The sequence below is a fragment of the Contarinia nasturtii genome, unplaced genomic scaffold (assembly GCF_009176525.2).
Source record: "Contarinia nasturtii isolate CC-2019 unplaced genomic scaffold, AAFC_CNas_1.1 Cnas_scaffold_1240, whole genome shotgun sequence".
Lineage (NCBI taxonomy): Eukaryota > Metazoa > Arthropoda > Insecta > Diptera > Cecidomyiidae > Contarinia > Contarinia nasturtii.
Window position 1 is genome coordinate 1,695,807 of NW_022198581.1, and position 24,981 is coordinate 1,720,787.

General features: G+C 33.6%; 1 protein-coding gene and 1 long non-coding RNA gene across 4 annotated transcripts in view; one reads left to right on the forward strand and one right to left on the reverse strand.

Moving 5' to 3' along the window:
• LOC116345458 (protein Shroom) overlaps positions 1-24,981 on the forward strand; it is a 180,697-nt gene that overhangs the window by 123,217 nt on the left and 32,499 nt on the right. The window lies entirely within an intron of this gene.
• LOC116345460 lies at positions 708-1,833 on the reverse strand. The gene is made up of 2 exons (XR_004201501.1): positions 1,022-1,833; positions 708-905 (listed from the first exon to the last, which is right to left on the reverse strand). It is a non-coding gene; the product is annotated as an uncharacterized LOC116345460 (long non-coding RNA).

The following is a 24,981-nucleotide window of genomic DNA, read 5'->3' on the forward strand; positions in this document are numbered from 1 at the left end:
AATATGTATAGCTGTAAAATTCACAGCAGGTCTATATTGGCTTAAGTAGCACGATTCTGCTTAAAACGCTTATATTGACACTCATTTTCAGATTATTTTGTTCCAGCTTTGATGAATTGATGACATGTTTTCATAATCAAATTTTTAGAATTCGAATTTGAATTTAATTATCTGTAGAATCAATGTAATTGGATGGCATCTTTCTTTCAACTATCATGTTCTTTCCATTTTTGTCTTGCAAAACCATTTTGCTCAAGCTATCTTGCTGTGAATCGCTTAAGACAGACTGAGACCAGGAGAGAAAGGCAAATACGCGTTTCGGGTCATATTGTAATATGTGCAGGGAACAAAACGCATAAAAAGTTCAATTTGATGGTCTCTCGTAGACAGTACCGAACGATGAAGTTTGTAAACAATACACAGAAGGTAGAAGTAAAAAAAACACACATAGCCAAGCAAAGATGTTAATGCCGTGGAAAGAAAACATTTATGACAAAACCATTTAATTTCTGCTTTTGTTCCGCCGTTTGATGTCACGCACAATCCACGACTCATCGTGCATAAAGCAAAACAATTGGTTGAAACGACAAGTTTTCTTCTTTTTCGTGTGTGTGTGTGTGTCCGTTACACAAAGATAAACCGAAATAGAAACGAAAGAAAAAAATTACGAAGAATGAAACATACAAGCAAATAAAGCGGCTCACAAATGTTGGTATCAGTAATTTCATTTTATTTAAAAGTTTCACAATCAATCTTTAAAAAAAAAAATTAATTAAGTGAAATGAAACGAGTCGGTTTCCTCTTACATATGATGTTATTAAAAATATTGCACGACTTTTTTTCTTCTTTCATTCATTTGTCACTTGTTGTTTCGTCCACTCGACATAATCGTCTATTATTCTTAACTGAAAAAGAAAAACGTTTTTGGAATATAAATTATCAAAGTTATCGAATTGAACCTTTCTCCCTCTCGGACGATTAAGTTCGTAAATTTATTGAAATTAAAATCAACACAATTCACCGGCAATTTCAATTCGAACATGAAGATCGAAGTAAGTGCAGTAATAAATAGCTCTCATTGTAACAATTTAAAAGACAAATACGACAAAAAAAGAACTGTTTTCTCGGATATACACAGCGAATATATCACAAATGCAACCAGTATTTGATCATTCTCGGTCGTTTCTCGCCACTCATATTTACGCAGTTGGAATATTTAATTCCGTTCAATCGATGAGCTACCAATATTTTGGAACAAGCCGAAAGAAGAGACGACAAACTTTGTTTTTTCATGCAGCAACTTGTATGGTCTTTTACACGTTTTACTCTGCTCGGCTTTTAATCTTTCTTTTTTCTCCAATTCCAAATGTAATTTTTGATCGTTGTTACTGCGTGAACGTCGAATCGAATTCTTTTGTCGTTCTGATTGCTTAATTGTAACTGCTATAAACTTAAAATAAACAACGCACAAATTTACGACACAACCAAAAATGATGAACGTAATCAGGATTCTACCGTTATATTTGCTCGGCATGTCGTATATTTGCTACAGCTGTACGTGTGTGTGTGTGTGTGTGTGTGTTTGTACTTTCCAGCCGCTAAATTGGATTTGTTTTCTTTGAACATTCTCGTCGTTTTCAGTCTCATCGCAAAACGCAACAATAAGTAATTACTCATACAAGTTTTTACACATCGACGGAATTCAGTTTGTTCAATAATTCTCATGAATTTATTTTTATTTGTCATGCGATAAATTTTGCATTACAATGTGCATTCGAGAGGTGAATAAATGATTTAGCACGATCATTGCAACTTGTGCGTTTGTGCAAAATAACAATATCATGTAATTCTTTGACTCATACTAACAGTTTATTTGAATTACGTACGTCTATCTCTCTCTCTCTCTCTCTCTCTCTCTCTCTCTCTCTCTCTCTCTCTCGAAATTTCATTTTTCTAGTTCTTTCCATTTTGTGTCTTATAAAAATAAATGTGATGCATCAGTGTGTTTTGTACAAATCGAGTGAAGAGAAGAAAAAGGAAGCTAATTGCTTTGTCATATGTGTTCATTAACAAGTTTTTCGCTTGTAATGTACCCAGAAGGTGATTAGATATCTCAGGGATATGAAATTCAATGTACTGTAAACAAGAACAATCAATTTGAATAGGCAACGATCAGCTAGAAGTCATTCATCCGCACGAAGAGCAAAAAAACTGCTTAAAATTAATTCTAAAAAAAAACAACTTCATCTTGTGTGCGGAATTTGTTTGTATTCGTTTCTGTTTCGCACATATTTCATGGTGTATGCCGCTGTCATATCATTTGAAATGCACTCAATTATATTTCTAACTGTTTTTGTTTTCACTCATTTTGCGTGTGCATCGTTTTTATATGATCAAATCGAATTGCATAATGGAATCGTCTTGTTTGACCGAGTGTCAGTTTCATTTAGTCGCATCTACGTCAATGAGTTTCCCATTTCTCTCATTTTCAACGGTACTGGCGAAATCGCTGACCTCATGTCGTAATATTCATTTAAAACATGTAAAGTGAAAAACAAATCACTTTATAAGCCAGAATTATGTATAAACATGTCAACATCGCCATTTTTCTCTTCTTTCGTCTCCCTCTCGGCCCTCTTTGCATCTGAAAAGCGTTAAATCTCAAGCACATTTTATTTTATGCGCTTCGTCGTCATTACATTCGGATTGTGTGCTGATTAACAAAAAATAATAATACAAAAACATATGTTTACAAAATGTCCAAAAATGAAAATTCTTTATGTCGTGGAACATGCGGTGGCACTAATATCAGATTTTAAAATGGTGTGAACAATAATAAAAGCGAATAAATTACATTGCAATTCAAACTGATCCAATCCAAATCGAATTTCATTTTTAATGCATGCGTGATTTGTAGTAGTCCAGAACAACACAACAAGAAAGATGGGCACACCGTGAGTAGTATTATGGCCATATTTGGTAAAACAGACAACAACGATTATGCCAATCACAACAGTCAACGGTTAACACCGAACAACCCAAACGAGACACATATATGAATGACGATTGCTTAAGCTCGAAATGCGTTTCGAGCCGACTTTTTTTCTTCCGTTGCTGTTTTCGTGCGCTCTGTTGGTTTTGTTGTCTGTGGTTTTCATATTTTCGCTTTTATATGGGTCATATAAACATCTCATAAAAAGAGAGAAATACGCGTACATAAACGTATTTAATTCATCCTTTTATCCGAATAAATGAATTATGGCAATTGCATTGAGGCCAATTATTATTGGTCGCTTTGGTAAGGAAAAAAGATATGCTGATGGTTTGAGAAACGTCACCGTGCCACACCATCATAAATCAAATAATAAGATTAGGGATGACTTTAATAATATATTAATTCGTCGACATAGCAGCCCAATAAAGAAAAGAAGAAGAAGAAAAAAATCGTTGCAGTTCAATACTCTGTGTCATGAGTGGTTGTTTACAAGCTGCCTTGCGAGAGTTTCGATTGATCACTCATGCTTTGTTTTTCAAGTGAAAATTAAGCGCATTTTTGTATTCACACCGAGTCGAATCGATGCTATCTGCATTTGCCTAGACTCATCGATTGGATAATATGCATAAAGTCGATCGATCGTTCGACAGCACAGAAAGACCGTAGCAACTTTTTACAAAAAAAAAAAACAAACTCAAGCGTACGTGCACAACTAAATTACGCAGAAATCCGAGATGTTGGAAGAGAGAGAAAGAGATTACACTTTTGTCGGCAAAAACACCATACATAAGAATCAAACAAACTCATATCCAATGATAATTATTACCTTCTTCGCAATCGCTCTCTATAATCGATCCTATTCCGATCGATCATGTTCAATGCAATCATATTACTTGCATTACTCTCTCGTTGCTCCGAATGATCGCATTAACTACATATTTCTTTTCGTTTAGTCATAACATATCATATTTCTGCTTCCGTGTCAAAACAGTGTATTTATTCTCAATTGAAGATTGTGCAAGTATTTATAAAATAAAACGTGATTTGATTCAGTCAGATCAATGACGGATAATCTAGCTAATGTTGATAACAAACGAAATTAACATGATTTGGGTAAATCCGAATGCAAAGTAGCCAACGGTCCATGCAATCGAGTTCAAACCAAAATTACGTGTGAGCCACGTATAGAAAGTGCCATTGTATCATATTTTAAACGGTTGTATGCATATTTCAAAAGGCAATTTTAATGAACTTATTAAACTGTGGATCACAAGTGACAACAAAATTTGCATAATGTATAATGAAATTATGACTTAAATTGTTTCACAACGATAGTTGTCGACGTTGTTTTTGTGGTGTGTGTGTTTCTTTTTATCAGCTGCTAGCCAATATGCAAATGTGCAATCAGTAAGGCCTAGCTAAATTGCATCCCACACCAATTGATTTTCATAGACCAACACCATTATCAATAGAAACGCACAGCGAGCGATTCATTAAAGATTTCAAACTACAAGTTACACAAGCACTTAAGATAAATGCACTTTTAAACACTTTGTTTGTGTGTGCATATTTTTTTTTCTCTCATTCGTTCGATCCAAATCCATAACCGTCTGGACACATGGTTGATTGTGTGTGCCAAATCTGGCTTAAGACGATCAGTCTTGTCGTTCTGGCTATGCACATCAATTTTTTTTTTACGTAAGTAACGAGAGTATAGATTATATCAGGCTGTTCTGCAAAAAATGTCCCTTTATGCAACAATTTAGCCACTAACTAGCCAAAGCTAAAACCTACTGAATGCTAATCGCCGTACATAAATCACTTTACATGTGAAAAATCGTCGATCAAGTGAAATATACAATAAAATGCACTGAAAGAAAGAGAGAGAGATGAAAAAAAAATTATGAAAAACAGTTGCCTGTTGAAAAAAGAAAGTGGCACAAAATGAACATACATTTCAATTCTTTACTGCATGATATAGAGATCGATACGTGTGTGACACATGAAATAGGCCACAGATTGCTCCAATTTTTTCAAATAAATACAAATAAAAAATAATTGAAAATAAAAAGAAATATTTTCGGCCAACACGTGGCCGCTTTACATTTACTATTTGCCACAAATTCTATTCTATTTATCGTTCTTGCGAGTGAATGGTGTGTTTTGATTCATCTTGTCTATAGGATCATATAAGCTAATTGCTGATTATTGCTACAACTGAACCGAAATTGGTTTTTCAAATGAAAACGGTCCACAAGAAAGCAGAAGAAAAAAAAACCTAGAAATTATGTGAAAGACTTTGTTGATTTGTGCTCGTGCATGAGTTGAGCGACGTGTTTACTTTAATTCACTGGTGGTGTTTTTTGTTGTTGTTGTGCGCGTGTGTGTGTGTCTATCTCTATGTATGTATGTTACTTAGTCTTATGACAACACAAATTCTTGGTTTAATTAACTCGTTTACTGTGTAAATTGAATTCTTGGAACGAATATTTATATTTAATTCAGTGGCAAAGCGCTTCAAATTCTAAATCGAAAGAAACCGAATGTGAGACGGACACAGAGAGACATCGAGAATATTTAGCGAGCTACAAAAATGATGGCAATAATGTTAAAATGCAATAGAGCCCAAGAGATAATAACGTTGTCGTCGCCGTCATCTTTCAGTTCAAAATGACATTTCGACGAAACATTTTCTAATTTGATGCACTGCATTCTATACAGTACACACCATACATCGAAAACAAACAGACACACACACACAATTTACAGACACGTCAAAACTATTTATTATGATGCGATCATGTTTACAAATACATATAACTCGTCGCGTCTCGTCTCAATCGATGGACGGATGGATGAGCACGCGTTCAATCAAAAAGAATTATACACCCAACAATGCATCACATTCAATTCAGAACGTTTCACTATGAAAGTAACACTTGTCTCGGTGCGCATATTTGTTGCTTTTGTTTTTTTTTAGTAATGCTTGAAACTGTCGCTTGACTAGTTACGTGTCGTCGGTGTTTCATACTCTTCTAAGTACGATTGGCCTATAGCCTATCGTGTGCACATACACACGATATATGCAACTACTTTTTCCTGGTATTTTCATCAAAAACTTCTACATGATCTGGTTAACGGGAGCTCTTGAATTATTAAGTAAACGAGAATGGCTTATGTTGTTGTTGTTATTGTTATTATTATTTTCATCTGCGTGGAAACACTAAATGATACACAAAAGAAAAAGAAAAGAAACAGAGGCGAGAGACAAAAAAGAGGAAAGTACAAATAGATGCGAATAAGCACGATCCATGTCGTTTTCTTTTCTTCATCTTATTTCCCCATTTTCTACAATGAATATGACGATTTAATGCAACATTTCGATTTGCAATTGCAAAATCTTACTTGCCGGAGATGGACTTGTTCTGCTTGTGATGAGCTGTACATCGTACTCGTTGTAGACGTATATAAACGATGTCAAATTTGGCGACAAGAATGCATCACAATTCTTGTCACAATACTTGATTGCATTGACTCTCGGCTCTTTCGTTCGTGTACACAACACATACACAACGTACGCATTATGGACTTAATTGTCTGACCTCTTTGTTGGCATAATGGAGAAGAAAGAAAGAAAAAAATTATTGAAGTCGCCAATTGCAATTCTCAGCTGCTTAATAACAAATTTCATTTGAACCAAACAAACACTCACTTTTTATGCGAACCAAAGACTGCATTGCGAAAGCCAAATGAATTATGACCATTTTCCTGTTCTGAACGAGCTTTCAAAATAAAAAATAAAAAAAAAAGATCCGTGAAGAGAGAGACTATATTCCTCCGATTTTCTCTGCTCATTGTTTTGTTTTTTATTGCAACTCGAATAAATGCTCCGGATATCTTGTTTTTCACTCAATCTCTCTCACTATTTCGCTTTCCACACTGATCCATGTAGTCTCGTCAATAAGACAACATCGATTTTTATTGCGAAATTACGAGGAAAATGATAATTGGATATTGTCTGCAATGAAATGAACGCTGAAGAGAGGAGACGAGTTCGAAATGTTTTTGTCATTTTTAGATCATATCTTTTTTTTTATTAATTCTTTTCATCTCTTGTGTTCCATTTAAGCGCGCACGCCTTACTCTCGTGAATTTTTCATCCAATCTAATTATATGTCGCGCCAGAAATCTGGGAATCGTCATCGTCAACAATTAAAATTATAATTGATACTGAAGCATTTACTTAAATCACATGAAATGTATGACATCAATTTTTTTTTTCATTTGGATATAAACAGAAGAATTATAATTATATACACAATGCACAAAGGGGTCGATTCCACCGCCACACTTCCATAATTCTTTTGGTTTGCATTCCACTACATTACACCTATAATAACATACACTTTTGTGTGTATACTATTTTGTTGTTTTAAATTGGCCGATTGCCGCAATATTACAAAATCATATCAAACACAAAATGTCGGCTATGCGCGCATGGTTCGTGCGAAATAAGCCATTTTCACTGGAAATGAAATATAGTGAGCGATGCGAACGAGAGAGAGAGAGAGAGATAAAAATTCTCAGAAAATTGGATATCAGTCGCAAAGGCCGATTTCATAGAATAATTTAACTAGTTTGTAATGACTGGTCTATTACATTTTGCCGACACGAATTTATAATGTGCGTGTGTGCGTTCATTTTGGCGGTTGATTGTATGTTGATCGTGGCGAACCGGCCATATAACGCAACCATTTAGATTTCTATCGGATGGAGAGTAGAAAAAAAATGGACCCGACAACAACATGAGGTTAACTAAAAAACCATGCGAAACCTTGACATTTTACCAGGAACCATCCAATTTTCGTTGCATTGTCAGTGTGACACGTTGACTATGGCAACCATTCCGACGAGGAAGCGTCAAACAGCGCAAATGATTAATTGGAAAACCAATTGAAGAGAATATGCCGATTATGCAATGCCATAAGAACAAAAACCCAATTATATCTATACATAGCGTGCAGTATATGTCTTGGTTATAATTGAATGGGAAAAAACATTTCTTAAATTCAAATTACACGACGTTCAATTGAATGGAGTATACATTTCGAATGCATGTCAGATGGAAATCGAACTTTTTCTTCATTTTATTCTTATATTTCTTTTTTTTTTTTTCTTGAATTAATGTTTTATGCTTTTGAATAAAATTCTTCAAATATAAATGGACAATTAATTGTATAAAAGATGACCGTGCATCATTTTTCTTGTGGAAAGCGTTTCTCTAATGATCTCATCATCAAGCAATTTATGTATAGAAAATCGAAAAATTTGCCGCAATCAGTTGTCTTGAAAGTGCTTTCTGGAATGGGAAAATCCAACAGAAAATACAACAATATATTGTGTATGCGCGCACAAACATTTTATGGTGCGCCTTTAATAATCAAATTCATATGCCGTAATATAAGAATAAAACAACAAATAATAAATCTAAGACCGATTAAATTACAATGGGAACAATTGTAATCTTGCTATTGCCTACCTGCACACAATGTTACTATTTAATAAAAGAGGAGAAAAAAAAACTTACTTCTTGACATATGCGTGCAATTTATTAGTATCATTTAGCATATAACGAATTATCATTTCATGAAACACAGCGCACACCGTATACATACAATTACTTCGGCGTTTTTAAACGACAACGAACGATTTGAGAACAGAAGAAAAATAAACCACTAAATGCAGTGCTATTAGCATTTAAAATACTTTTAGTAAATTGTCTATTTTCTCGTGCGATCTTTTAAAATGAAATGCCAAAAATGGCATTAAATGGGCTTTTTTCTTCATAACAAGATACAATTATTGGATTGGCCCGTGTGTGTGTGTGTGAATATATAAAATATGATGGCGACTTCTATTCGAACATGATTTATTTTTCCCCTCATCGCTTGGTGGATTAAATTTAGTTGCCATTAATTGGTTTGATACATTCAATAAATCGATTGCAAAGTGTATGTGTTTGATTTTTTCTCTCTCTCTCTCTCGTGCGCTCGTTTGATCTATTCAATTCATGAACGATTACTATTATAAAGGAAATGCATGGGTTAAGTGGAATCCCCAAAAGACATAAATCGCAAAATCACCGTTGAGGAAGTGCCAAGAAAATGAACACAAACGAGTTGAATGAAATTGGTGAAAACATATATGCACATATCTATCGATGGCCAAATGAAACAAAAAAAAACAACAACAGAAAATAAAGCATAATTTTTACCTACATTGCTACCATTTTTCTCATTCAACACGTTCATTCGATCAGTACGAATAATATATATATGGATCGAAATTAGCAGTAACCATTATAATGGATAATAATGTTTGTTGCTCACTGTTTTCAGTTTTCTTAAATGCGCTGGCAAAAATAAACTCGATTACGTATATTTAGCGGACGTTTTCATTTAAAACATATGGTTTGCCTTTGATTTTTTTTATATTAGCCCTAAAAGCTTTGTCACACTCATCAAAAGCATGACTAAAGGCCAATTCATCGATCCCAATTATTCACATCTCTTTCAATGCGATCGAAATTGTTTTGATCATATTTTGGTTGGGCTATTCTTGGAATTTCACAATCGACACCGTGTATGTGTTTGATTGTATCAAATCTGTTTTTATTTAAATAACAGAAATTGTCTTCCACATAGATCTTCTTAATTGTTCTGTGATTTATTTATTAATGACCTCATTTTATAAAAAAAGAAACTACGACGATATTATTATATTGCACTTTTGAAGTTTTCTTGTAAAAATTGTGTTTTATTCCGTATGCTCAGTTTGATGGCTTTGAATTCAAACGACAATTTGAATTTCGTATGCTTTAGTTTTGATTGACATTAAAAGGGGGAGAAAGAGGAACAAAACGCAAATATACTGTAAAACACTCTAAATTGGAATTTCAGTGAATTAACAACATATGTTGCAGCTCGCAAATTGGATTACACGATTTTCGCATCCATTTATGGTTTAATTGTATAACATTACGATTCCCCATGAATATGGTTGAACACCAAAAGGGAAACGCAAAGATGCAAAGTGAAACAAAAACAAAACGACACACACAAAATCGAACGAAAAAAACGAAACCAAAATCTCTATAGAGAGCGACAGTTTGGTTCACATGAACGTCAATTACCTCAAAAAAAGGAGTGACAATATCGAACGACTTCGAGCAAAATGTAAGAAAAAAAAATTGAACAAATACACAAATGTAACAAAATTTTATGCTACTAATAAATATTCTTTCTGCTAAATGGCAAAGAAAAAAAAAACACATTACACAGACGAAACCGACACCAAAAATGCAGTGTTGCGCGTACGGCAGAATCCCATTTCAGTTTTATGTTTCTTCTTCATCGCATTCAAATCTGGAAATGGTGAAATCAGAAAATTTCAATAAACAGCAATAACGTTTGCAGCATACACTCATACCGAACTCGTATACGAGCGGTAGCATATGCGGTATGTGCATTATATGCTAATCGCGAAAAAGCGAAAAAGCGACAGCGAAAGTTAGGCGAATTGATTTCAATGTTACGGCATCTCTCACATCTCCAACAACAATAATAATGCACATACATAAACATGTATTGGATTAAACAAAGATGTTAAGCGTGTGCGAATGCGCACATCAAACCATTTTCGCGCTCACTCGCAAAAAATACACACACACACACACGATTCAATTGGATAGCATTTGCACAACGAATGAAGCTGAAAACATCAACAAAAGAATAAATTGAATTGTGAAAATTTTAAAAGCGAGCTCGCGAATAGAAAAACCATCAAGAAGAACTAAGGCAGAATTCAATTTCGAATAATTAAATATGTATTTAGCCACCGGTTTTTCGATGCAATAACGGCTCAAATAATTTCATTGAAATGAAAAGAAAGAAGAAAAAACACTATAATAGAGATTCGTGTCGTGTTTTTTTTAATGCGATCTTTAGAAATATCGATCTCAATGATCCTATTCAGATTATCTCTTTTTCTTCTCGGTCGCTGTCTTCTTCTGTCATGTTACGTGTCGAACATGTGCAAAAAGCCTAAACGGTAATCGAAAGCGAAAATTTAAAATGTTCATTGACTTGACACAACAAGATCGAACAAAGGAAAGCCGGAATATATATGCTATGATGTTAGAAAAATAGGCGAAAGTGGAAAATTACTTGTGTATACTTCACATCGTGCGCGCATGTTTTTTTTTTCTTCTTCACTACTGTTGAGCATCTTTTCGCCGAAATTTTGAAGAAATTTTCCTCATTTCAACAATGATTATTGCTACGTCATAGTTTAGATTATCCAAGAGATTAAAAAGAAACAAAACGACTTGTGTAAGACTGGGACACACATCACCATTTCTTAATATAAAAAAACCACATTCTGTTGTTCGTTCGCATTCCAAAAAACCTGGCCTTTTTTTATTGTGATGCAAGGTGGTAATTTGATCCATTGGATAATAATTTTTTTTTTCAAACAACAAGAAATTTCAGCGTCAAATCAATTTAATTGACTATTTTTAATTGAATTTGCAATCAAAATTGCGCCAATAAAATAGTAGCCAGCTTAAATCCATTAAAAATGAACTATTCTCTCTTTTCCTCTGAACAAAACCGTATGCATGATGCATCTATGTCTCTTTGTGTTGTGCAAAATGAAAAAAAAATAATAATCAAAAGAACATGGGCGAATGAAACGTGTTTTTAATAAGTGAAAATTAGTGAATTAATGACTTGTTTGGCTATTTTTAACTGACAAAAACTTACACATACACACATGCACGCGCGCTCGCACGAAAAAAATGGCAAACAAGAATGCGATCGATTGCATTCGATAGAGAAAAGAGAGAGTTTTGTGTGTAGTCGACAGTAAAAATGTGACTCAAACATCCGGTCAAATGTCACATGAGCTCTGTACCACACACAATAAAAATCAGTATGCACTTTTTTTTTGTAAGAGAGAAGAAAAAAAAGCGCTACGATTTAAAAGATTTATTGGCAAACAATAGCACAATTTCTTCTGACCACTGTCATTTTCTAAATAAAAACGTCATTTCACCTGACAGTTAAGACATTCTTCGCTTCGAATTTTGTCTATATCTAATGCGGATCGAGCCGATGCAAGTGCAAATTTGTTAAAGCCAATTTGAAATGTAAATGTCCGGTTGTGTGTTTTTTTTTTAATTCAAAATGCTGGCGCTCTGTATATTGATTAACCACCGAGAGCTATGGTAAGATGTAAAAAAAAGAGAATACGTTCGATTTCATAAATGTTGATTTATCCACAGATTAAATAGATGTATACGCTTTTTTTCGCCTGGCAATGACAAAAAACCGATTTTATCTCGCTTTGCAATTGTTGCCTATCGTATTTTTGTTGTTTTTTCTGGAACGAAGGCTGTTGTTTTTTCATGTTTTATTTTTCCCGCCGCTCGTTGGTGTAACGATATGAATGCGATGCCATAAAAACACATTCACCAATAGAATTAAATGCAATTGACGAAAAAAAAAAACACGAAAACAACAACAACAAAAAACACGAATCCGACCGAAACGGATATGTATAATTATACGGATTAATTGTGTGTATTAATTAATACATACTCCTTGGAAGGCAAGTCAAAAATCATGCGCTTTTTCTTCTCATTTCAAATTTTGATTCGTTGCTCTGATTAGTAGATTTGTGGCATTGTAGATAAAATAGTTGGTGTGTGACTTTCATCGTTATCGGGCCTCTATCAGCCATGCAATGTGAAGTTTAGCTATTCATTATTTGTAATTTAAATTGCTGTTTTCAGTATTCAGTTGTTGAATGCCGTTGTTGTTGTTTTTCTCCATTTCCATCTAATGAGAGAGTCTTTTTTTTTGCGATTTGATTTTCGCATTTACAGCAATGCACATGTATAAATCTATTTCTGTCACCGTTTCTTGATAACGATTTTGATAGACGTTCGAACGCAAACGCGTCAGATTGTATGGTGTACACGCTGCACAATGCAATACACATGAAAAGCGCACATTCACTCATAGAATTGAATTGGTGGTCGCGCGCGAGCTGCGTTTGCGGTGGCCCAAAGGCCTTTTTTAATCGAGAGTACAAAAAAAATCTTTTTCCTTCTTTTGATTAGATTTTAAGCGAAATTTTGCATGTATGAACACCAGATAGATTGCATTGAATAAAAAAAGCACTCCGGTAAAAGCGTAATACATTTATCCATTTGAAATCATTCGATTAAATGGCTTTTGTAGCTCCACGTTGACTTTTTTTTCCAGTGTGCACCTTTTTCTTCTTCTTTGTTCATGTTAACTAATGGAATTGAAAAAAAAGTGTGAGCATTCAGCAATTTATTTCTTTGCATTTTCCAATACTGCCGCGCCGTTGCCAGCAATTTTATTGATTTGTTCGACACACATTTATTATCATTTAATTAATTTGAATTTATGGGCGATAGTGTTGTATGTGAGATGGCGAACGAGAGATCGGATATAAAATAAATCAATAATTGCCGATTGCCTGTATATTACCATTTATAACGTGCTACCGAGATACAATAAATGTTTCGTGTCGCAAAATGAGTTTCGCACAACGATCGATGTATAAATTGTTCATTTTGGAAATTTAATTTCAGTACAAATTTTCTACCAGCATTCATATATTCAATTTCAAACGCATGAAACACTCTGTTATTTATCCAAAACAACCGATCCATACAGATGAGAAATCAATTAATCACATTTTGACATAGAAAAGGTCAAAAGAAGAAAGAAAGCAACAAAAGAAATATGACCGTGTCTAGAAATAAATTCACAAAATTACGCCTTGTGCTGTTTTCTATCTCTCTTTCTCTCCGTTTGTTTCATTGTCTGTTGAGAGTTCGGATGTTGAAGTTCGAACAAATATGTATTGAAAACGAACAAATGATTTAAAAGGCAGAAAAGAAATGTCTGCTTTTTAAAATAAATGAAATTCGTTGTGTGTAAGCATACACAAAGCGTCGTTCACAACATACGATTCTTTCTCTGGTTTTTCATTTAATTTCAAAATTTTCACAATTTGATCGACGAAAAACTAAAGGCACAAAACCAAAACCAAAAAGAAACAAATATATGCCGATGAAAAGAACATGGCCCGCTCAATAAAAGCATTAATTGGTTTTATCGGTTTTATGGTTGTTTTCGAATTCATTTGTTTGCCGATTTATGTACGGGAAAAATAAGACGAAAAAGCGATGGCGATGCGCACGCAATTTACCGTGATGTGATTAAAATGCTTGGCCACAGTGAAAGAACATCGCAAAACAAAAGGATAAGAATCGAATATGTAAATAAAAGGTCATTAAATTCTTTATGTGTTTATTATTGGATGAACGGCAAACAGGTCGATCGCATTCATTTTCGAATAGCAATAAATCTCATTTTGATTTTTTCCATTGTGTGAACACTACTCTTTATGTGTGAATGACATACGCATTCCGAGTTTGGAAGAAAGAAAGAAATAGACGCAAACACGCAAAAAATAAAGAATTGACTTGACCTCATCGTATATTGACAGCACTTTTAAATCTACACAACACAGTTTGCGATTTTGCAAATAATAACATATGCGAGAAGAGAAAAGACGTAGAAAAGCACATCAAAAATCATATATCGTTCTAGCCACTCGGCAGAGGTGTCAACGATCGGTTCAAATTTCTTCTTTTTGTTGTTGTTGTTGATTTTGTATATATAATGATGGAGATGGTGGTAACGGTTGAAAATGCACCAAATCAATGTGATTTTTATGTCTTTTAAATATTTCGCTATGTCGCTTATTTCATCGCCAAATTTTTGTTTCTAATTCGCTATATCTTTGGATTTAACTTATCATTAATTAGATAAGAAGATTTTTTTTTTGTTTCTTACGATCAAGTTGATAATTCTGACTGATTTCAAAATCTGATTCTAATGGCTCGTTTGATTGCGGCAAACGCGACTGATTAGACGTAACATTCATAAATGAATTGAATACTGTCAAACTCAAACCATTCATAAAAAAAAGATATTAAATGAGATATAGGAAAAAAACACACTGACAAACATTCCTTGCAACAATTTCAATCCGCTAATTTTAGACATGGCTGTAACGTTTGCAAAACAACAAGAAAAATCCATTTGTGTTTTCTCTTTGTTTTATTTATTGTCTATTTGTCGTATTTTCTCTGGCATGTTTACTGGCAATCAAACATTTCAAAATTCACTCATTTTGACGTAATTAATTTGCATATAAATGGTTGAATACGCTTCGATATGAATGTTGAATGTGCGTGTTGTGAGCTGAGAATTTTACACACATTTATACAGAGAGTTGACAACCGAATTTAATGTGTAATATTTATAAATTGAGAGTGACGATGTGTTATGCGATCTCTGCAACCTTCTCAAGGTTGTCACTTGTTTAACAATTGTGGGTTACAATAACAGAAAAGACAAAAATTGTGCGAATATTACTCAATTTTAAATGTATAGACAATAATTTTCTCCGTATTTTGCTCTCCCTCCCTCTCTCTTTCACTGTGTCAATGTGATCGTTTTCAGTGTCGATTAAGACGCAAATTGGTACACATTGTCGAAATGTACGAGCATTGAGTGTCTTATTTCAATGGTTTGATTGTGCTGAATCATCTAATCACCAGATGAAAAACGACAACTAGAAAGTCTTAAAATATACAAACACACACACACACACACACACACACACATATATAGAAAAATTGACGAGAAAAATTGAAAAAACTTTTGTACCTGAAATATGTGAGCGTTTTGATTTCATACAATAATAGCAACGTAGACGATTGAAAAATAGTGATATACTATTTTGTGTATCCACTTGCGAAGTCATGCATTTCAAGTTGAATCAAACGTACGATTAATTGACAAAAGAAACATATACGAACGGTGTGTCGATGAACAATCGAACGGCGCATGGGTAAATGCGATATGTTGCAAATTGTATGCCATGTTAACCCAAATACCGTAATTTTAAGCCAATTTTTCTGCATAATTGCCGATTATATTGCGATCAATGTATGATATGTAGATTTATGACCTTGTTCATTCTGTGGCTTTATAATTCTCTCTCTCTCTCTCTCTCTATACCTCCCTTTCTATCTCGCGATTACAATTCGTTAATCAAATTTGCCTCTTTTTTTGAAATAAAACAAGCAATTCTTCTCATTGAATAAACTGAATATTTTCGCCAATCTTTAAATTGTCCATTGTTTTTATTGTCGATAAAACAATCGGAAAATGTATTTGGTATTTGTTCCTTTCTCGGCATCGTTTAAATTCTTGACCATTTGATTCTGAATTTGAGTACAACATTCAGGTTTTCGCTCGTTTTTTGCTTGGTCACTGACATTGACAATATACGGTCACATTATCACAGTTCAATGATTCGATTATTATTATGAAATTTACCGTTGGCACACACGGCAATTAGCACACATAAAAAAATGCAAATGATTTTCGAATTGCTTTAAGACAACCAATTAAACTGTTTTTTTTTTCTTTCTTTTGTTTTGTCTGCTTCTCTCCGAAAAAAAAATGTGTCCCCTCTGTCTTCAAGCGGCTCATTAGCAATCGCGTTGATTTGCAATGCGAAGGTGTTCGGAGTGTATGATTAAAGCATTAAATTTGCAAAAGCGACATTAAATCCGATTAATATACCAACTTGATTAAGATTAGAAATATGAACATTGACCGTAACACTCTTTTAAATTTGGATCAGTCCCATTTAGCCATAGTGTTGTGATGACGAATGGTTCATTTGGGAGGAGAAAACAAAAAACGTATCCATTGTCACTGTGAATTTTTATTCATCGAATGGTCGGTAATTTATCATTTTTGTGACATTTTGAATATCAAAATCGATATTCTTTCTCTCTGCGTTTGTATTCATATTCGTAATTAAGCAATCAGAATCGAATACGTTAAAACAGCAAATCTATCAAATTCAAGACGTTAGAACTGATTGCGAAAATGCAGAAAATAAATTCCATCATAAAAAAAACATCAATGCATGTTCATGAGAAAAATACCGTTTTTTGTTCGTTTTTTACCATTTTTTTATTAGTCACCTCGTGAAAAAACTGCAAATAGGTATAAAATTAAAACTTTGTTCTTGATATTTATCAAAGATTGGTATGCTATTTTAAAGCTACAACACGGATACTCAGCGCCTTTTTTTCTCTCGAACAATCTTTTAACTGCCCTTTAAAGTTGGACTTAAAAACACGATTGTTTCTGTTTGAACGAGTGAGTATGGTCAATTTCAAGTTTGAAAACAAAAAAAAACCAAACTAAAGTGCAAATTAAAATCATGGTTTAGTTCATTTTATGGTTGTTCAGCATTCAATTAAATTTACTGGACATTATCGTGGCGGCCATCGATCAACTCATCGAATTACAACACGGTTTTAGTTTTAAATATGGAATCAAACCATTGAACTTCATAGATGCTGTAATGACTACACTTTGTTAAACATTGTGTTCTTTGATTTGTTGCATCTCTTTTGAAGCTTAATCCATTTCAATTACTGGAATGTGGCCGACTTTGCATTTGATTGATTTATTAACAACAAAAAAGTTTTCCATTTGAATAATGGGAAAAGGGGGCAGCGAGACTGATGCAAAAACATTATAAGTAACGGTTCTTTATCACACTGCTTAACAAAATAATTTATGGTTAGATCAATGAAATTGCTTTCGATTTAGTTTTTTTTGTTCGATAAGATAATAGATCATGATGTTCGATTATCGAAAGACTTCTACTCTATCGAAATCGCAATATTTTTTAAACAGCTGAATAACATGTTGAATTTATGCTTGAGATGTTATAGTTTTTCCCTTTTATTTAAATGGCTGCAGGTTGATTTGCATGGAATTATGTTAATTTTTGTTATGCGTTGTAAAAAAAAGAGTTGTACGTATACAACTTCATTCAAATACAAAATCCTTACGGTGTGAGGAGTATTCGATTCACATGACTATTGCAACAAAGCAATTAAATGCAGGCAATCGTATTATATCTGCAATGTTGCAATGTGACAGATAAAAGCGCAGCAATTCGCACGCAACCAATGAAGCGCGCGACATTGTTGAAGCCATTGAACAGTATGCTGAGGTGTGAAAACATTCGCCAAACTCTTGCGAATATATATAAAGACGGTCAAAGCGATTAACGTGTTTCCGTTTTTCTTCATCTCTTTGGGCGCTCAATTGAATTGCACGATGCGTTAAGGTGTGTGCAATAAAAGGTACACATCAGGTGACAACACAACCGCGATTGACGATGACATATCAAACATAAACACAAAATAAGGCATAATTTTTTTTTCGGAAATTCATCATCTTCGTGAAGTGCGAGTGACACGACATGAAATGAAGCCATTAACAATGAAATTAAATTAATTGAGAAAAAGTTAATGAAATTTAAGTAATTTTGTTGTCAGTTTTTCTAGTTAATGGTTGTTTTTTTTTTCATACAAAGATTATAATAATAACGGCATCGTCATTGCATGTGCCTATCACATTGACTCTTTGATAGACGCGCAGATGAAAGTTCAAATAATTATAGTCATAATTTGCGTTATGATCGTCACCTGTAGCATAAATATAATATGCACAAGTCAACTAAAGGTACATCCGATTGGTGCCGCGGATAAATGTGATTTTCATTCATTTCAAGTGAAATCCGAAACAAAGAATGAACATTGCATTGATGTCAATTTTAGCTTGCTGAACGTAACCAAAATATATATATCTATTCTTCTCACTAAAACAATCGTACCGTGTGGATGGGTGACAAAAACATGACAATGAAAACAGATTATAGCACGAGAAGATTCAGAAACCAGAAACTCTTGAATTTTAATTGAAGGAAAAGAAATCAAAATTGAATTGAAATTTATTCATTCAATTAGGTGCACTGGCTAACTTTCCTTCGGCCACGATTGTTTCTTTCTCCCGCTTGCTCTTCATTCGGTGTTTTTGTTCCGTTTTTTTCTTCTGCTTTTCGTTAAAGACTGTCTTTTGTTTACGATGGCAACATTAACAACTGATACAAGATATTAAATGGAGGCAATTTGCCATCGTATATAATTGAATATTTCACACAATTAAAATGATTTTAAACGAGCCAAAATTAATCAACTGTATTTGGCAGGCGGATCGTAAATGAAACCAAAGGTAGTTTTTTTTTCTCTTTCTCTCTCTCTTTTTCTCGCTCTCTTTTGCTGTACCTTACTCACCTTTTCATCGTTTTATTCGCATGTTTTACTGTTCGTATTCTTCTCTTGACTCTTGTTTACCAACAATTCAATTTTTAACGTTCCGCTTTGAATTTGGCCTGTCTTCACATGTGTTCGCGATGCACTTTCGTTGTATTATTCGTCTCATCCGTATCACAGTGCTTTTCAAATCAGTTGCAAAGCAGACGAAAGCAACGAAACAAAAAATCACTGACGAGAAAAAAGGCGAACCAACACTGGCGAGAGGAAAAAAAAACGATCTCGAAAGTAAATCCGTGAAACGGTTGTCGTCACAGTCTCAACGCTGCTCTGAGCTTTGATAGATGAAATTGTATACAAACGATTAACAATTGAAATTTTATATGGCAGCCAGCCCAAAAAATGAAAAATGAAATAAGACAATATGTAATACAATATTGTTGTTTTTTTGACAATTGCCATCCTATCAACCGATTGCCACAATTAACAAGTGAATTCTTGAAAATTCGCAAAAAAGATAGCGCAAAAAAACCCGCACCGCATCGAATTCAAACAAGAAATATGAAATTGACTGCCACAAAGGGCACAAAAAACGAATTTTCTTGTTCAGCGATTGACATGGAATGTGAAGATAAGTGGTGAAATTATTTCAACCAAAAAAAGCGGGCACTTGAGCAAATCGAAAGAAACAATTTCGGTGAAAACAAAGGATTTCGCTGTTGTTAATTTGGGAGAAATGCTAAAAAAAAGCTGCACATTTTTTTCTCTTCTTCTCAATTTTGTTTATTGTTTTCGAGTATTTATTTTCGTTTCAAAACAGAGGAAAAAAACGTATACACAAAAGAAATTCACTTCAAATGGTTTACTAATTGTGTGAGGCCAGATTTAGTACAGTGAAACAAAAAATTTACTTTACCACATTTTTGGTAATGTGCGATGATCAATACTGGTGGAACAGGTGTTAGAATGGCGTGGGCTTAAGATGTTGTTTTATCTTAAGACGCTTCAATTGAAACTTGTGCACCGCCTCCATTTTTGGAAAATTGGTCATTATGCGTCGCAATTTGATTTTAAATTTTCGATTTAATCCATGTGTGTGTGCGCGCACAGTAATTTTGTTTACACCTTATTCATAAGCAGAAAATTACCGCATAAACATTGTCAATGAAGCAAAAAGTCACGACCGTATCGGCTTTACTAAAACACTTATACTCACTTTTAAAATTCACTTTTTATATTGTAAATCTGTTAATGAGTCTGATTATGTGTTTACACGCAGTAAAAGTCATCATTAACATTTTCACCCAATTTTTCCGTTTGCAATTCACTCAATTTTGCACATGGCTTGCGCTTGTCAAATAAATTTGGATTTTCTTCTTTCACGTCATGCGATTTTAAAGACGTCTTTTCTACGTTAAATTGCCCATCAACTTCAATTTTTATCGTTAGATACTCGCATCTTTGAACTTTTTTTTTGCATTCATTGCATTCCTTTATTTTATTTTCTTCTGATGTGCATCTATGATAGCTAATGTGGCAAGACTAAAAGCAAATTTGAATTATATAAATGTTCAGCATCTTATAAGAGCTTCAAAACGGTTGATCAATATTGTATTTCGCTTTATCCAAAGCGTTGGCATCGATAAAATCGCTTTGGAACAGATTTAATCATAATAGATCGCCGACAACACCGAAATGTCAAAAGATAAACAACTGCAATCCAAAGCAAAGAAAAATGAGAGCGATTTAATGATAAAAGATTGTGATAGGAAATGAATTCGGGTCGAACTGCTGGTGATTTCGTTTAATTGCATTCACAGTTTGTTTTTTTTTTTGTTTAATTGTTATGGCGTGATAATTTATGTATATTGCACATCGAATGGTGGCGTTAACCAAAAGCAATAAAAATGCAAGTGATGGGTGTGTACGGCGATAGCGTACATTCACACTTCAACTGACAATCTGACGTCATTCGGTTTTGTTTTCGAAAATCATTTTGTGAAACAAAGAATTAGCATAAAATGTATTTGTCTAGGTCAATGCAATATGAATGTCAAACAAATCATTTGCAATAATTTGTGCCGTCATAAAAACACTGGCCAAATGAAAAGTGAAAAACAACACTGACAACAAAATGATTGTTTTTGTGGGCATTTTTTGATAAAACTTTCAATAAATATATATACACATCTCGTGGTGGTCAAGTTTAGCAAACGAACAGAAAAAAAAAACAGTTTCACATCGCTGAAAAAGATCTCAACGGTTGAAAAAAAAATCGTTTTTTTTTCTTCTTCTTCTTCTTTCATTCAACGATGATGGTACGGTAATGATATCTACTGAAAATTAAAGATGAGAACGAAGATGAAGATGAGGTAGGTATAGAAAATGAATGCCACCGAATCATATACATAAACAGATGACAGAGAAAGGAATTTTACGCGAGTACAAAAAAAAGTAAAAGTGAATGTGTGAGTGGTGTTTTGGTTTATTTTATCAGGAGGGCTTTGTCCAAAATAAATGTTCCGTGATTGCAAGTACTGCTCTTCCATGTAAAACACACACGAATGCGAAACTGAAACTAACCATAAGCTAAATATTCAGTGGGCATTATTTTCTCTCTGCGTTTTTTTAGCAGAAATCCAACAAAATTGATTGAGTGAGAGCCAAAGACCTGATGATCCCTTTCAAACGACCGACACCGAAATTTGCATATCAGTTGAAATTTGGCAGCGATTAATAGCAAAATAAATTGGTTTTTATGTTGTTGTTGCTATATTCAATAGAACGCGTATTAGCTAATTGAATTCCGGGAGATTTAAAAAGTTTTTATACCAATGGCAAATTTGAAAAATGGTCGGATCAAATGAGATGATATCTGCAAAAAAAAAATTCTTTCATTTCCTTTATTAACATAAGTTTTTTTTTGTTACAAATGACTTAGTTTGTTTCTTCTAGTGTAGCATTTAAATATGATAATGAGACACGTTCATTCATTTAATCATTTCGATAAAGCGGTTGTCGGGACCATTAAAGGCTACCTTAATTGAAATGTGTTTTTGTATGTGTATTGTCAAAATATATACGTTTTTTTTGCGGATCAAATTCGTATTCACAAAGAGAACATAGCCTCATTTCAACACCGCAATCATTCTAAAATAACAAAACGAAGCGGTTTGCAAAATACGGTCGTGAATTTTGCAAAAAATTTGCGTTTTGTTTTGACATTCACCAACTGTTTTGATGCTTTTGAACAGTGTTGTGCTGTTCGCTTTTATGAATGCATTCAATGTTCAATTTGTATGACGATTTCATCTCTCTTTCACTTTTCTCTTAGATTACTAACTTTGTAATTGATTTATTATTGTGTGTGAATGGTTTTGTTTTTGTTTTGAAAAATATGTTGCCATTCTGATGCAATTGCTTTTAAAATGTAAAATGATTTATTAATATTTGAGCTGTAAAACGACTTCATTAAATTGTTGAATGCGCTGTCTGTCGTTGGCCCACGCATAAAATGCGCTAAAATAACAATTCACTTGACCCGAACGACTGTAGCTATTTTAAGCAAAGTTATGGCCACTGACTTTGTGTGCATGGTAGAGAGCGAGAGACAAAGAAAGAAACAGAGTAACAGCACTTGTTTGACGTGTTCCGGTCATCAACTTATTTGAATTGTGTACACATATATATCTCTCAAGTGCATTCATCGGTTTTTAATACGTCATAAACATAAAAACAATATGTGTGCCCACAATAAAAATGCGATTATTCAAAACAAAAAATGGTTAAAGTCGGTGTTGACGCAGTTATTGTTGATTGGATTTGGCGTTTGACTGCAACTGAATAATATTATGAACGAAATTAGCGCTATATTTTGTTTGATGGACCACAATTTAAATGTATACCACAAACATATCACGTTACACAAGTCATTTTTTTTAAAGCATCGGCATAGTTTTGTGCTAGGGGAAAATGACTACTTATAAGTTCGACGAAAGCTATAGAATTGTACGAAAAACTTACAAAAACTTACACGAACTTATGAAATCGCACGCTTCTCATGAGAATTTATACGAACTTACGCTTTGTCCATATACATTAACACACTGCTGTAAGTTCGATATGCGTCAACATGCCGAAACAGTCGCACATGTAGTAGTCAAATGACACAACGCTGGTCAACTTTTTTTAATTACATCTCACGCTGCAAATAATTTGTACAAAAAAGTAGAACGTATTTTAAAATAAAAATTACCAATCCAATTAGTAAATTAGATATCATCCTTAAAAGACCTGATTTTGATATTGAAGCATCGCTCTCAATACTCATACTTATTACTGATTATTCACTATCAAAACCGACTCTTTTAAAAATGACGTCTAATCAGACGAATTTATATTTCTTGGTATTTTTTCACCGAAAACTGTCTCGACTTATTTATACAAATTATTTTCTATCTGATTCGACATGACTAACATTTATGACCATTCCCAACATTCTGCGATTTTCAATTGACGTTGAAAAATTTACTAGTAATCAAAGGAACTTACGTAAAACTTAGATGAACTTACAAAAATGTATGTAGAACTCAAGAGTTCTTACGCGAACTTGTGAAACTTACAGATACTTATGAACTTACAACGAGTCATTTTCCCCTAGATTTTGTGCTCGTCTCTCTTTTGTGAAAGAAAATTTGAAAAAAGCTTGTATTTTTTTCGACATCATCACTCTGTGGTGTGAACAACAAACTGTGTGTTTTATGCATTTCCTTCTCTTTTGCGCATTTGCTGGCTTTTGATTTTCATTTATATTGCAACAAATTGATTTTTCTCTTCGTTTTTTTGTTTGTTTGTCGCTACATTTTGCATACTTCTTGTAAAGTTAGTAATGGCTGTTAGTTTTGAATTTTACACAAATATTTTCTCCACAGGCGACGACTGATGTTAACTGTTGTCGATATTTTTTTTCTTCTTCTTTATCGTTGGTTTTTTTTCTCTCCGTTGTCTTGAAAGTGACATTTTACATGAATTTACAGCCACTGTGTGTGCATCTTCTACGTCTTAAATATGAAAGGAATTCGATTTGCGGTTAAACTTTTTTTCGCTCGCATCTTTTCGCATATATCGATTGGTTTTTCTTTTCTGAAGATGAACAACAAAAAAAAAAGAATGCACAATATAAATGTACTTCGTTATTGGTATTGACAACTGTAAACACATACAACACGATCTTCACTTTGAATGCATGGTGTGTACCATAAGTCAGAAGCCATCCTTCATTTGATCGATCGTACATTGGAATAGTTCAAATACCAAAATTACTAACTGAGCAAATCGAATGAATCGACAATGTATGCAAGTGATAAATGTATCATGGTGCGGATTCATTTTGTTTCGTTGCATTTCTTTAATGAATACTGAAAACAGTGATTTATGACCATTGTATGATTATTGTTGTTATTTTTCGTTTTTGTTTTCGGTCATTATTAGCGCCAAAAGAATATATATATTTTACTGAAAATGAATGCAAATTTTGTGCACACATACTGGTTGCACATGAAAAAATATTTCATTCGAGTGATAGAGAGATGAAATTGACACTACCTAATGAATTACTTGCGGTTGTTCCATACAAAATCGTTGTACTGTTGTTGTTTGTTTTTTT